The sequence below is a fragment of the Protopterus annectens genome, chromosome 16.part0 (genome assembly GCF_019279795.1).
Source record: "Protopterus annectens isolate FY-2018-M chromosome 16.part0, PAN1.0, whole genome shotgun sequence".
Taxonomy (NCBI): Eukaryota; Metazoa; Chordata; order Ceratodontiformes; family Protopteridae; genus Protopterus; species Protopterus annectens.
The window spans coordinates 800,447,511-800,463,964 of NC_056750.1; positions in this window are offsets into that span (position 1 = coordinate 800,447,511).

The following is a 16,454-nucleotide window of genomic DNA, read 5'->3' on the forward strand; positions in this document are numbered from 1 at the left end:
GCAAAGCTGATATTGTCACACTGTAGTAATGGTGAAACGTAATGGAATAACAGCAATGAAGTTTGCAGCCTTCTTTACTCAAAGGTTGTTATCACAGCACAGAGTAGGCAGCATTTGCTTCAGCACAGTTACATTATTTTGCTTCTGAGACAGAAAACTAAAGGCAGATGCCTATTGTTTACTTATGTGTGCAGAATAAGTTATCCAATTTACATATTGCAATGTATGGTGGTTTTCTGGAAAGTGAACAGTTGATTCCAGAGGAAAATAAAATCCTTTGTTTATTTAGTGGTATCGTATGAGACAGCTGCACTGCAAATGTCTTCCTACAGAGTGCTGATGAAAGCTAACTGGCTGATAACAGTGCTAAGTAACCCCCTGCTCTTTATTTAGAAGGTTGGTGCAGCTGATGACAAAATGTGGGGCTGAGGGGGGAGGTTACATTTTGGAAGACATGCCACTTTCGTCATATTTATTTATTTACTGAGGAGTTAAGCAGGTTCACCTGCTAGGCTTTTCATGAGTGACCCAAGAGCAATGTCTGGCTGCCTAAGTGACTTGTTGTTAAGGGACGCTCAGAATGCAAGCAAAGAATGAAGTAATCAAACCCGGGCCTGCAGAATGAAGCTCATTAACAGCTCATTGCTTTAACCCGTCATGTATGCCATGCATTCTGCTACAACAGAAGGTGGGGGTGCATGCTGGATATTTACAGAGCTGCCCAGGTGAAGGGTTCATAAGATCAGTTGTTTAACCGCTGGAATACTTAACACTATGATTTGGAAACATTGCATCCCCTGAAAGGTATGCAGCCTTTGCAAAGACCAAAACATTAATTTTAATTACACTAAGAACATAATGAAGTACAGACAGTGATCCGTATACGTAGATACAGCCCCATGTCAACTAAGTATATACATCATTTGTAGGAATTCAGGAAGGTCATGAGCTTGGTTTGTAATTCACAAGTTGCAGTTCCAATGGATTTACTGTAGGAGCCCTATTTTTATGCGTAGCATTTCTGTACTGTAGTCTGAGGTGCTAACTCTTCTTCAATTCACCTATTTAAGACATGTTCTGTTCCAGATGATAAGTATTGTAGTGCAGACTTCAGATTTCCTCTATAGGGCTGATGTCACAACTGCCTCCCCCACCACCACCATCACAAACACCCCATCTACATTTATGCAGAACCACATGGGGTAATAATGTTGTATACTACATGACAGGATACATGAATTCACTTGCTAGATGTTCTGCTTTCTAAGTACTCCATTATTCCATGTTTGCGAAAGAAAATATCCGAGTCAGGTTAATTGCCATGTGAAAAAGCTAGGGATATGACTCAAACCAGGAAGTCACATTGTAGGTTGAAGGGCACTTAAATGAATCCTGCTTAGCGGCATAAGAATCCTGCTTAGCTGCATATGATTGTGCAACCTGCTCATTTTTTGAACTCACTGTTTCCCTTTTCCTGAGATGCAGTGACATTAGAATTGATGGTGCAGTGGTTCACCCTGTATGAAGGGGAAGGATGCTATGGCAAAACTCTTCACATAAAAATAGTTTTTGCCTACACAGGTTTGCAGAAATGCACTTTTAGACAATGGTCTTTGATATGTTAGTTTTCAAAAGGGTACTGTATAACCATTGCTACACATAAGTGAATGTGAAACAGTTGGCCAGTCATAACCATTACTGCCTTACAATGTTTGTATCTCTAGATAGATTCCCAGCTGGGGATTCTTTTATGGAGAGTCTGCCTATTGTCCCTATATCTGTGTGGGTTTTTGCATTTGATCTACTTTCCTACCATATCTTAGAGACATGCCACCAAATGAACTGGACATCCCATATATTTATCCATAAGAGGTAAGGTAAGGTACATGCATGTGTGTGTGTGTGTGTGTGTGTGTGTGTGTGTGTGTGTGTGTGTGTGTGTGTGTGTGTGTGTGTGTTTACATAATTATCCTTTGACAAACTGGCATCATTTCCATGACTTTTTCTTTCTGCCCTTATTCTGTTGCTAAGTTAGCATCTGAGTCACTCACAACCTTCAATATTCAGTGTGTGTGTATGTGTGTGTGTGTGTGTGTGTGTGTGTGTGTGTGTGTGTGTGTGTGTGTGTGTGTGTGTGTGTGTACATGCGCACACACATCATTTGACAGCTAAGAATAATTTTCATGACTGATTCTCTCTGCCTTGCTTCTTTTATTAAATAGGACATAAATCTGACTTTCTTATAACCCTGAATAGGATAAAACAGATATGGAGGAATTAATGAAAAAAATGCTATAATTCAGTTGGATTAAATGTACAATGTGACCATGTATAGAGAAGCTAGGATGAAAAGAGTTTTCAGAAGTATCAATGGGCAACTCACATAAGCAACTGAAAAATTATTACAGCTTGTGACTGGAGGAAAATTACCTTCAGTTATACCCCTTCGATAAACTTCTTTTTCAGACAAAATGCACAAAAGCACGGTTCTTCAGGTGGTACCGAACCAACTTACCTATTCTTATCATTTGCTCATCTGCATGCATTCCCTGAGTCATGACCTGCACATAGTCTGGGTCGTGTGCATCTCAGCATATATATATATATATATATATATATATATATATATATATATATATATATTGCCCAAGAGCAGATTATCAATCATAGGTAAATGCATACTTCTATCAATCATAGGTTAGGAAATTAAGTATATAATGGACCTCAAGGATGCTTCCTTTTGCACATCAGCACATAAAAAGTCTCTGGGTTGCAATGTACATTTAAATAATTCAGGAAATATAAGGCTGACTGATTAAAGGCACCAAAGACCCTGTGGCAAAGGAAAATGGATGTATACCTGAACATTTTACAATGAAATAAAAGTAAATTCAACATGTGCTCACAGCAGGAAGTGAATCAAAGATTAATCATATATGCACTACAGCCCACAGCCTAATTTTGGTAACTGTGTAACACCTACTATGAGCGAGGTGAGAGAAAATGGGGCTGGGATGCTGAGATGGTGGTTACAGGAATGTGTCAGTCCATTTATATTTTGTTAACCAGAGTAGAACACTGACTCATATGGAATGTTTTCAGGTTCAGTCTGGAATAGTACAGAAAACTATTAAAATCAGTAAGTTATCAGACAACATAAATTAAACATTGTGACAAAATAATAGAACAGGTTCTACAAGAACAGATAGGCTGCATAGATAAGCTGCAAACCTGATAAGTATTAGTTGCTTTACAAAATAGAAATGATACTAGGCAGTGTAAAACATATAGCTTAGATTTTGAAAAATATACAAATATACAGCAATTGAGAGCAGAGCTGAAAAATAAAAATGTGGTGGGAAGAGAAGCAGAGGGACAAGAAGTAAAGCAGTGTTGGAAGGGCAATAAAATGAGGGGTGAATGGAAAATTGAAATCTTAGCTAATGTTCACAGGTTCATAGGATGGTACTAGGCTATCGGCCCTAGGCCCTATACAAGCCTTGCCATAACAATTCCCTGGCTCTCCCTCAATATTTACTTCACTGGACCTCTGTCCACCAGGGCTGACTGCCGTGATCTGATCCCCGGGATAAATTTCCTATCCCCCATCCAGTCGTCAAGGTTCCTTTAGAAGAGTTTTCATTTAGTTTTTACAGATTGTTTTTTCTGTGTGACCTTCTCACTCATTGTTTTAGTCTGTCTAGAGACTAGGAATTTTGGACCCAACTGAAAGCCTTTCTACACAAAAAAGTATCCTGTATCTGCCTCAATGTAATTTAAGGAGTGAAGTGTCTAGATATATAAAGTGGGAGATGGTGAAGTTAAGTGATAGACCCTTTTTGAGGCAGATACAGGATACTTTTTTGTGTAGAAAGGCTTTCAGTTGGGTCAAAAATTCCTAGTCTCTAGAGAGACTAAAACAACGAGTGAGAAAGTCACACAGAAAAAACAATCTGTAAAAACTAAATGAAAACTCAGCCAAGCTGGAACTTCCAATGAGTGACCACTCAAACCTCTTGAATCACATGCACATGGGATATATGCAAATAACCTTATGAACACCAGGTGTTTCAGCTAATTGGCGCTTCTGAATGCCCTTGACTTGTTTCATTGTTTTAATGGACAATTTCAGGCCAATAAAGCCAAACCCAACTAGCTGTGGATATGCATATTTTGGCCTTCTTATGACCTCATCAGCACAGCACAAGCAGAGTGTTTGACTAAGCATAAGAAACACAGGGTTGTTATACCCAGCTGATGTCCATTATCATTAGGGTGACTGCAAAATATCCCAAATAACAAACTAAAACATATATATCCCACGTGCCTCTGATTCAAGAGGTTTGAGTGGTCTCTCATTGGAAGTTCCAGCTTGGCTGGAGTTTTCATTTAGTTTTTACAGATTAGTCTCTAGAGAAAGAGAGAACTGCATAGATAGTCGGATGTAATCTCACATGTGGGAGTGGGGTGGGGGCAAGTTTGAGAAGCTATGGCTTGTGCTGTGAAGTCTGTTTCTGTGCGTTTGTTAATCTATCAGAGGAAAAAGAGGAAGGAGTCCATATTTAGAAGTTTATAAATGCATGAAGCTAGGAACTCTATATACCTTTGTTTAATTGGGAACCAGTTTGCTTTGGCGAGGGCATTGCAGTGATGCTCTTGTTGGGGAGTGAAAGTGATAAATCCGCATATACTAGAGGCTGTGGGATGTAGTGCATGTAGGGTTTGTTTGATGTACTAGCTAAATGTGAATGGTCATATTTGAGTTGTCCTAGTAGAATGCCTTTCTACTTTCAGGAGAGAGGAAGTGTGAATTTTTTTAGACCAAAAGAGAAGTGAGATCATTTTTGATTTGGTTGTTTTTATGTTGTGATAAAAGCTGAGGTTTTGGTCCAACCAAATTCCAAGACATTTAAAGTAAGTGTCTGTTTCAAGTTGATTGGTGGCATATTGTCCATCCTTTAGTCACTGAAATCAGTTTCTGCCTCGTGCCAAAGCAGGGATGCAGAATAGTTTTCTGACTACAAACCCTCAAACATAGAAAGTAGTTTGGCTGATGGCAACAGTCACACCAGAAAGAATGAGCCGATGGCATCAGTCACCCCAGAAAGAATGAGCTGATGGCATCAGTCACCCCAGAAAGAATGAGCTGATGGCGGCAGTCACCCCAGAAAGAAGGAGCTGATGGCGACAGTCACCCCAGAAAGAATGAGCTGATGGCATCAGTCACCCCAGAAAGAATGAGCTGATGGTGACAGTCACCCCAGAAAGAATGAGCTGATGGCATCAGTCACCACAGAAAGAATGAGCTGATGGTGACAGTCACCCCAGAAAGAATGAGCTGATGGCATCAGTCACCCCAGAAAGAATGAGCTGATGGCGACAGTCACCCCAGAAAGAATGAGCTGATGACATCAGTCACCCCAGAAAGAATGAGCTGATGGTGACAGTCACCCCAGAAAGAATGAGCTGATGGCATCAGTCACCCCAGAAAGAATGAGCTGATGGCGACAGTCACCCCAGAAAGAATGAGCTGATGGCGACAGTCACCCCAGAAAGAATGAGCTGATGGCGACAGTCACCCCAGAAAGAATGAGCTGATGGCATCAGTCACCCCAGAAAGAATGAGCAGTGTACAGTTTAGGCAAGCATTGTGATGCAATAGCTGTAACAGGTACACATCAAGAGTAATTCCTGGCACTGGTGAGCTATTGGAATTTTTTTAGCATGTCACAATTATACAGATGTCATGTGACAATTATACAGATGTCATGTGACAATTATACAGATGTCTTTTTGTAAGGTACTTTTTAGTCATCTTATGCCCTTAACTTTCTGTGGTACACTACAAATACTTCATTGTCCCACATTTCAGAAAAATAGTGCCGTCAAGTTAGCTTTTACATAACCCTGGGAATCAACATAGTAAGGGAGGCTAAGACATTCAGACTTAGGACGCTCATCATATTTTTATGAACCAGAAGAATACGAAAGAGCTTGGGAAATATCAGAGGTCTTCTGTGAAATACATGATTACACTTACCCTGTGATTATAAGGATCATATACAGGAAAGCCAAATTCATAGATTTTGTCTCACAAAGTATTTAAGTTAAAATTAGTGCTGAACAGAGTATATGTCTTGAAGTCATGCATATCAGTTGTACAAGAAGTAACCACGAGTTATAAAACTTGTTTTAGTTGTCTGCTACTATTGTTATATACTATTATATGTGAAATGTTCTTCCCCACTTTTTCTGTTTTGTCTCTGACATTTATATCTCTGACTCGACTTTTCAGACATACAGACTCCACAAAGAAGCAATGCTGCGTGGGCAGTTTAACTATGTGCAGATTTTGTAGGTGTGGATAAGTAACTGTCTGGGTTTAAACATGACCAGCTGCACACTTCTGAATAACTATTGTGTTGCCATGACTCATTCCTTCACTGGTCCAGTCAGCAGTGTTGTAAAGAAACCTTAATTCCTGGCCCAGGGACTGTTTCTCCCTAATGCTTCATCACCAGACAGAGAACATCTAAGCTGCCAAAACAGCTGTGTCTGCATGTCTGCATGGAAATCATGGTGCTGTGGTATTTCAAGGCCAGTCATAATTCTGACCAGTGCAAGAAAGCTGAATTTAAGACACCTTTTTAAAACTGTATGTATTCAGTTGTTATTCAGATAAATGAACTGGTTCATTCTTCATTCCAACCCCTTTTCAGCCATGACCTGATCCCAAAGGCAAGGGTAAATGCAATGTGTGTTTGTGTGCGTGCATGTGTGTGTGTGTGTGTGTGTGTCTGTGTGTGTGTGTGTGTGTGTGTGTGTGTGTGTGTGTGTGTGTGTGTATTTGTGTGTGTGTGTATGTGTGTTTCTGTGTTTCTGTGTATTTGTATGTGTGTTTGTGTGTGAGTGTGTGTGTGTGTGTGTGTGTGTATTTGTGTGTGTGTGTGTGTGTGTGTGTGTGTGTGTGTGTGTGTGTGTGTGTGTGTGTGTGTGTGTGTGTGTGTGTGTGTGTATGTGTGTATTTGTATGTGTGTGTGTGTGTGTGTGTGTTTGTGTATACATCCACATGTATGCATGCAAACATATGCATATATAAACACAAACACGCTCAGTCTCTCAGACTCTTCATGCGCACACACACAGACAGACACACACACAAACAATTTATGCCCCTGTCCCTCATTATCCAAACTATGAGTGCTTATAAGGTGGGTAAATATTTTAAGGTAGGGTAATGTAATATAGCTCTCCCCAAAACACAGTAGCATGAGTTCATATTTTCCACCCTTCATTTTGGAGGGATTTGAGACTTAATTTATGCTTTAGTTCCTCTTTTTGACCTCAGGTAACTGAACTTCCAAGCATCCATGCTACCTTTTTACACCCATAGGCTTGTACAGACTAGTCTCAAGCCAGCATCCCACTTTGGAGTGACATTGTTTTTTTCTAGTTGTCAGGTTTATAGACTCTGTAACATACTTTAGGTGGAACATGCAATGGCCTGAGATAGATAGTTGTCCCTATGCATCCATTTTTCTTTCATCTCTCTGTCTCTGGATGACCTGCTAGACATCTGAGATAGCATTCAAACCTGAATTATGAGAGACATGGACAGATACACACACAATCCCTGCCTGTCACAATCAAATGTATTTAGTGCTGTCATATTTCAGCAGTCATGCAACTCAGTTTACTAACATGACTTGATAACTAGTATCATCCCATCAGAAATGTTTGGGGATATAGTTGTAATTTTTGGGGAGTCAGTGTGGCATGCCCCAGCTATGCAATGTTTATTTTTAATGTCTACGTAACAACATTCAACACTTTGCTGTTGCTGTGTCTTGATATGGTAGAATGTGTAGTATTTCTGAAAGCACCACTTTTTAATTCCTTTGTACATGAGACCACAAGGATGAGGAACTAATCATTCTGGAGGCAATTTTGATTTTCATCCTAATGGAGTCCTAGAGTCAGTGTCCTTACCAGTGAAAGATTATCATTTATGAAAGTCTGCTTGGTATGCAGTTGGGTCTAGGGGCATTTGTGTAGAGAGTAATTTAATTTCATGGAGTACTTTAAGCATGCAGACTTGTAGTTTTCTTCAAGTCAGCAGTGAAACCCAAGATCAGAATGTTTGATGGCAAAATTCAAAAAGAAGATTGTACTGTATGACTTTTTTCTTCTGTTCTGGAAGGCATTCTGGCTATCACAGCATATCTCCCACACAGACAAACACATACCCCCCCCCCCCCACACACACACACACACACACACACACACACACAGAGCTGAGAGAGGAGCTTAATTATGTAATATGAGTTGCAAGTGCCGCTTAAAATGTCAGGCCGTAATGACTTAATTAAAAGAGTAATGAAGGCCTTCTGATTTCCCACTTCACATGTGAATTTGCTAAGATCATGAATGCTGACGCATCTTTTCTTTTCCGTTTTGGTTTTTCTGTCCTTGCTCTCTAAAGCATCAAATGGATATGATTTAAGAACACAAATATGTTTTTTACCTTTATGCACTTCCTTCTCTTGGCTATGATTTCTCGTCTTAAATTGGGGGTCTTCCCTACCTTTAATATGGAATTTCTTGTATTTAAGCCTCCAGCTTGTTGCAGTTAGATAGCAGAAGATGTCTTTATTTTTTATAAGTGTCAGCACCATTAATGTGTTCAGTTTTTGTTTCATTGTTAGTACTTCCCACCAGGAAATCATTTTATCCCCTCAGTTTTCTTTTAGAATTGAGTTTGTCCGTATTTTAGGACATATACTTTGGTCAAAGTCCTATCCACGAGCTTATACCTATGTTAGCTGTTTACTTACACAGTCATTATTTGATTAATTACAGAGTTGTTAGATTAAAGTGTTGGGTAAAACGTAAAACAAATATAACATAGTAAAATACTCCAAATGAGATGGTTACTGTCTGAAACAGCAGAACTAACGGGTTATTTTTTCTCTGAAGTTTCACTCCAGTTCTTGCACTGCCTACAGAAAGAAAGAAATATCTAGCAAAATGAGTTGATAACAAAATACCCTGTCACATATAGCAGATGTGACTCACTGGGATGTGTACAGTACATTTCTCAAAATACTTGTTCTACAGTATGTCTGTCAAGAAGGATGCTGGTTTGATATGTTATTCATTTATTTTTCTCAGCCTCGTTTTAATATCCCAACCTTATATAAATGAATGGAGAAAAGGGAATTAATAATGGAAGTCACTAGTTCAGCTGCAGTGTTAATATTTTCTTGGAGAGCAGTTCCAAATAGGTTCAGAGGTTCATAGAGTAGTACTAGGCTAACAGCCCTTATGGGGTATTTTAAGCTTAGCCAATTATCCCATGTGAGAATCAAATCCTGCATCTTGTGTTTGTAAGGTAAACACCTTAACCATTACAGCAACCTACCAACCTTAAATTCATACTAGACTAACTGCCCCTGTGGGCTGTTTTAAGGATAGACAATTACCACATATGAGAATCAATTTCAAATCCTGCACCGTGTGTCTGTAAGGTAAACATCTTAACCACTATTCCAACTTCCCACATAAAATTTTAATTTTCCAGTTTCTTTAGATTCATGGTATTATGACTTCACAGCTAATTAATAGGTTAGCTTCCTTAACAGGTCATCAGAAACCTAACCAATGTCCTTCCCGAAGGTGACAAACACTGTCTCTTGTGTTTGTGAGTCAAACAGCTTAATCGTTATACCAAACAAAATTATGTCATTTCAGATGGGACTCAAACCCACATTACCTGGCTTAGGAGGCCAATGCCTTATCCATTACATCACTGGAATGTCTGTGGTCACTAGCACAATGATCATCTCAATCCAGGAGTTGTGAACCTGGACAATCATTTCTTGGAGCTTTTCTCCCCGGGCCTCTACTGAAAATGGACATATATCCAGCTAGACTAGCCCGGTTAACAAATGTAAAATAAAATAAATAAAAATAAATAAATATTCAGAATGTTTCTTTTAAGGGATGTTACAGTACTGGGCCTAAGAAACAGGGTACCAGCACAGGCAAAGATGCACCCAAGCAAAACTCTAGCTGGGTACAGTTGAAGCCTATGAGTTAATATCTATATATTATTAAATACAATATGCCTCTGACCTGTACTCTTCTTTTACATGTATAATGTGTGAATTAATTTTTAATTGTCTGTATTGCTCAAATTACTGAGAAGACTAGTTTAAAAACAGATGTTTTCCTCTTATTTTTTAAACATCTTTACTAACCTCACACATTACACAGTGACATCTGTACATATACAGATGTAAAAGTGAAAACAAGATGTTTTTGCATGCATTCTGTGTATATGGTTTCCTTCTTAATAATTATTATTCAATTTAACATGCCATAGATTGCTCAAGACCTGCCTTCCCTGAAATTTCACTTATCCTTATGAACATTATTCAGCAGGTATTGCTCCCCCAGATTCCATCTATTTCTAGAAATTTGCTCCTTCTCTTTCCTAAACCTCCCGTCTCCAATTCTTTTATCTCCTTTACAGTATAAAACCTGATATGGGTGGTTTCATTTTTGATATCCATTTTCCGGTAATTGCTTTTCTGGTCCACCAACAGTGTTAAAATTAGTTTAGGCCATTCAGTTACTGTGTCTCAGCTTAGCAGAATCATTTCCTTAGTTATAATAATTTACTCCATTAACATTTCTGACAAAGTACCCGGTAGGGAATATTTAAAATCTACCAACTCACTGCATTTCCAAAAACTATGCTCCCAAGTACCAAACCTCCAGCAATTGCTGTCTACCTGTGTAAAAATTCTTTGCAGTCTGTTTGGGGTATAAAAATAACTATACAAATACATTCCATGCAAAAATCCTAAGTATTCTTGATGTTGTTGCATACTTGGGATCCATACAAATATCTTCCAATTGTTCTCTTGTATATCGCCTTTCCACTCTTATTTCCAAGTTTTTTTTAAGCTCTTCTAATTGATTATTACAGTTATCAATGCATTATTTTATTTGCTCTACTAATTATTCCTTTGCCAATGTGAATGAAATTGTCATAGGTGTTAGACGTCTTACAATCTGGACATTAAGCACGCCTCCAGTGTTTTCTCTTATTGTAAATTAAATGTTTGTGGGGGATAGAAAAATGAAATGCTTGTTTTATGTAACTTTAAGTTGATCTCTCCTATTCTGCATACATTGATCCCACAAATTCAATTTATTTTGATGTAATTTGCAGCAAACGTTTTTAAAATATCCCACCTCCAGTTGTTTTATCTACCTTACAATATTCAGTACTACAGTCACAGTTGGTTTTAATTTTGAATTCCATTATCTAATATTGAAATTTTAGCAATCAATAGCATTATTTATTTATTTATTGACATTTGCTTACTGGAAAAGTCCACTGGGCCATAAAGAGCCAGTTTTCAGTGGAGGCCCAGGGAGAAAAGCTCCAGGACAAAATAACAATTTAAGTACATGTTTACAAAGTATCACAATATAGTAAGCAAAAAAAAAACACAGAAAAAACCCAGAGTATCCATTGCAGCAAATTAAAATGAGCAAAATCCACCAGGATCAGGTAGTCAAATGCTATAGAAACTGTGCCAGTAGCAGTTGAATTCAAGATAATGTAGAAATAAGTAGAGAAGGACTACAGAGTATCAAAGGCAATTCAAAGTAGTTACCAAAGAGATTAAGGTTAGTAACAGGAGGAAAGCAAATTAATACATTGTCAGTCAATAAGAGTGCTGAGAACAATTAGATTAGACATGTTCTATTACAGATACAGAGCAAGAGATAGAGCGGTAAGACAGACTAGATAGTGTAGGCGCAATACAAGGTAGTTAGTGTGGCTGGATAACATAGAAGCGATGCTGAGTCTGCTATAGAGAAAGAGTCATGTAATGGCGTCATAGGTAGTCGGAGGTGCATTAGTGCAGTTACGTACCAGTTAGATGATTAAGAAGGGCAGTTAGAGGGACGTTGTTCACTGCATATATAGGAGGGGAGGTTATTCCATAATCTAGGAATGAGTATAGGAGTTTTCCTGCAGGAAATTTTGGTTTATGAATTTAGAGTAAGTGTTGGTGTTCTGATCATAGTGGCCTAAGAGGGGAGTAGGAGGCAAGTAAAGAGCTAAGAACAGGGCAGTCTAATGGTTTATGGGTAAGTTTATGTGATGTGGTTAGTTGTATGAGTAATAGGTAATGAGGGAATTCTAGCCATTGTAGTTTCCTTAAGGCTATGCAATGATGGGAGGAGTGGCAACTGCCTGTAGCAAATTTGGCAATCTTGTTTTAGCAGGACTCTAGTTTTAATTTCAGGGAAGACTGCAAGTTAATTAACAATGTTGCACCATATGTTAAAGATGGTAGTAAGTAGGTGAGGGCAAGAGTTTGTTTAGTTGGTAAGGAGAGAAACCTGTTATGCCTGTAAAGTAGCCTTAGTTTTTTTGTGTGTTTCATTAATATTTTATTGGATGTGCAGGTCAAACTTTAGGTTTTCATCTATTATGACCCCTAATAGTTTAGTATTAAACTTAGTAAGACCTTATTATGTCTAGACAATTCATATCCTGTGTCTCAATTGAAAAGAATAATTTTCTTAGTTACAGCTATTTGCTCCCCCACGATTCCTGACACAGTACTCTATAGGGACATTTTTAAATCTGCCAATATGTTACACTTCCAAAAAACATATTTTTATGTCTTAAGTGAGAATTTAATAAAGGTGTTTAAAAATGGTCTCCTTTTTTGAAAATGTTTGTCTGAAAGTAGATATGTTGGCATAATTGTATCCTAGTACTCCTCACAGGCGCGCAGTAGCAAGGGTCACCCAAATTCCACCCACCAGGCAACACCTGGTGACATATATGCATATTTAATGAATATTTATGACATGTCCTCACCAGTCTCATGAATATTCATCAGCTGTTGGCTGACTTTAAGGGTACTAGGATACAATTATGTCCTTTAGGGCTTCTCTTTTTGCAGCCAGACCCAGCAACCATTGTTACAGCTACACTACATCAAACAGTGTCTATTTCAGCTATACAAAAGCCATCTTTGTTAAGTCTGCTACCACAGTGTTGTTATAAATGTAATGCCTGTGATGGTCAATTTACAGAAAGTTACTTTTACGTGCAACTCAAGGTGTACTCTTCTTACTAACTGACTTAAAAAAAAAAATAACTTGGTCTTGTGAAGACACAAAGTTCCTAATACCCAATGGATAACAACCATAGACGACCTCCTAGAGTGTTTCATTATCAAATAAAAAACAGAAGTAGGACTCGAGGAAATCTCTACACACCCCTTTGTCTTTATGTTGTATCTCCCCGGATTGTATCAGTTATAAACAATACGTGTGACATAAGTAAGATTTCCCTAATGTAACCACTAGTTATATACTTCACTAAGGTGGAATATCACCCCTTAAACCCAGCCATTCCCTACACCCTCATTATTTCTGCATTGTAGTTTATGTAAGCCTTACACCACCTGTATTCTCACTTAATTATTTAACTACAGTAAAAGAATTAAACAGCCAACACTACAAAAAAGTTATAAGTAAATATGAGAGGCCATGGAATAATGTTTAGGCTGACCTCAGAGATAAGAAACAGAAGGTTTAAACACATCACAAAACAGGTTTGAGCCAATTAAGCTTCCATTTTAATTTGTTGATTAGAAAAATATAGAATTTTGATACAGTTTCATAGAAGCATCACTTTTGTGTTATACTTTCTTTGGTCCCATTAATGTATAACATTTTTCCATTTTTCTCTGTATAATTTTGTATATAAAAGCAGATAATGATTTGTTTGCTTGCATTTGCAGAATCAGTGGGTCCTGCTGGCAAATGACAACTTTAAATTACTAAGTTCAGAATATCTATTGCACGTCAGTCATCTGTACTGTATTTCTTTATATTACTTAACCTTTAAAGGTTTTGTAAAAGATATAAATAAATGTTCAAACAGCAGCTGCACTGATGCAAAGTCTGTGTCAGTTTTTATTTTATCGTGTAAAACTACCATGACGTCTGGTTTATGGGTTATATAAAATCACAACTATGTGATTTCTGAGATATATTTGTTGTATAGACCTATGTACAGTTTGCTCTGCATCGTACTATATTATATTTGTCAGAGGCCTAGCACTCTCATCTGTTGTACAGACGTTCCTTGATATTATACCCCTCAATGTTATTGAAGGGCAAAAAAAAACAAAACAAAAAGGGTTTGCAAGCCAATCAGGTCCTGTTTTTCTGCATCCCATTCCTGCCACCTGCTTCCTCAGATTTTAATTAAAAAAATGTAGCAAGCAATTGCTACTGTATATACCATGCAAAGAGTGCTACAGCACTCAGGTTGTCTTAAAAAAAAAACAATCAAGCAAACAAATCTTTTTTTCCTTTATACTGTAGCAAACTTTGCTATAGTTTATATTACCCATGGCATGGTAAAGCATTCAGGTTTTACTTTAAAAAAGAACAGAAAAGAAAGAAAAAAATACATTTTCTTATAAATTGTAGCAGTTGTAGTTAGCTGAGAAAGAGCTAGGTGATGTGGTAGTCCTAACCAGTTTAATTCTCCGAAGTCCAGGCAGTGATGTGTTCTATTCTTACAATTTACTGCATATTTGCCTATTTTATTATAACATTGCACAAGTTTGGACAGTTGTGGTGGTCAAATTTTAACTGGTCATCTATGATGACACCCAGTAATTGTGTGTGGTTTATTTGTTCTCTCATGGTATTGTTGGCAGAGGCGATAGTGAATACTGTAGTTTTGGAACAGATGTATTTTTGGGTAAAGAGCAGAAATTTAGTTTTTTGGGGGGTTAGTAGTATTCGGTAATTATTTAGCCATGTTTCATTTAATAAGAAAGATTATTCTGCAAGGTCTTAGAGTTCAGAGAGAGCTTTGGCAGAGCCGATTACTGTTGAGTCCTCAGCTTATTGAACGGAGCAGCATTTTTTATAGTGGTGTAGAGCTTTTTGAATTGTATGTTGAAAAGTATGGGGTATAATGTTGATCACTGTGGGACACCAATAGTTACAGGCAAGAAAGTGGGGAAATACTTTTTTTGTTTCACTGCTTGAACTCTGTTTGAGAGGTGGAACCACTGTCTGGAACCATCCAGGTGAAGAGCTGGAAAGCCCTAAAGATAAGAGTTTGTGTAAGAGCTTCTAGTGACAGATGGTATGAAAAGATTTCAGTAAGTCTAGGAAGGTGGTGGAGACTAGGCTTTTGACATTTGTATTGGTGTTGACAGTATTAATAAAAATCAGCAAAGCAGTTGTTGTGTTGTGATGAGGACAGAAGCTGATTCGGGTTGAAGACGGAAGTTGCTCATCAAATATTAGATAGCTGAGAATTTCCACATGAATACATTTTTCTAATATTTTGATGGAGGTGATTAATTGGCAATTAGCCAATAGTTTGAGGGAACTGTATTAATTCCACCCTTATGCACTGGAATAATGAATGATTTTTTTTCCAAAGGGAGGTGACTTTATTTTCAGATATGGATTAATTTATCAGAACTGTAACTGGATATGCAATAGACTTAGCTGTTATTTTAAGAAATTCGCCAGGTAGATTGTCAGGGCCATTTTAGTAGGCTTTCATTTTTGAGGTGTACTTTGATGGCATTTGTGGGAACTGGTTGAAAGAAGAAACGCTGAAGGAAGCTACTTGATTGAGAAGGGACATCAGGAGCTTGATTAGTCGCCTGGTTTGTTAATAACGTTACAGTCTGTATAACGTGATTATTGAATCGGTTTGCTGGGGTATCATTCTGTTTCTGTGTGTTTGGTGTCTGCTATGTAGTGTGTCCTGAGTTTAACAGCTTATTGATGGAGGACCAGAACAGTTTTTGATTATTAGTGTGTATGTTGTGATAATTTGAGTAATAGTTTCATAAGTTTGCTAGGTTTCTTAGTTCTCTGTATGCTGTAAAAGTAGCTAGTAAAGTGGAAGACAGTTTATCTTTTGATCAGACCTCCCATGCTTTTTATCATTTTTTATGAGTTGTTTAGTTGCTAAGGATGGCCATGTTCAGGACTGGCTTTGGCTCTTCTTATTCTGGAGGGGTGGGGGGGGTTGAGTGTTTAGATTCGGGGTTAGAGGGCAGTCTTTACTAGAGTCTTTAGTGATTCCCAGTTCAGGAGAAGTAGAGTGTATTAATAAAAGTGTCTTCGTGAAAAATAATATGTTTTCTTACAGTCGGTAATTATGTATTTGGTGGGTGTTGCTTTAGTACCTTGTGGTGTAGATCAGTTAGTGATCACTTAGGCTGTCTGTCTGACAGAGTTCCATGGGATGACATTTTATTTAGAGAGGATGTTAGGATCCAATCAAGTTTGATTTTCTGGCTGTGGCTTTGTTATATCTAGTTGGTAGGTTAAAAGTTGGGTGAAATCATAACAGATCTATAATATTG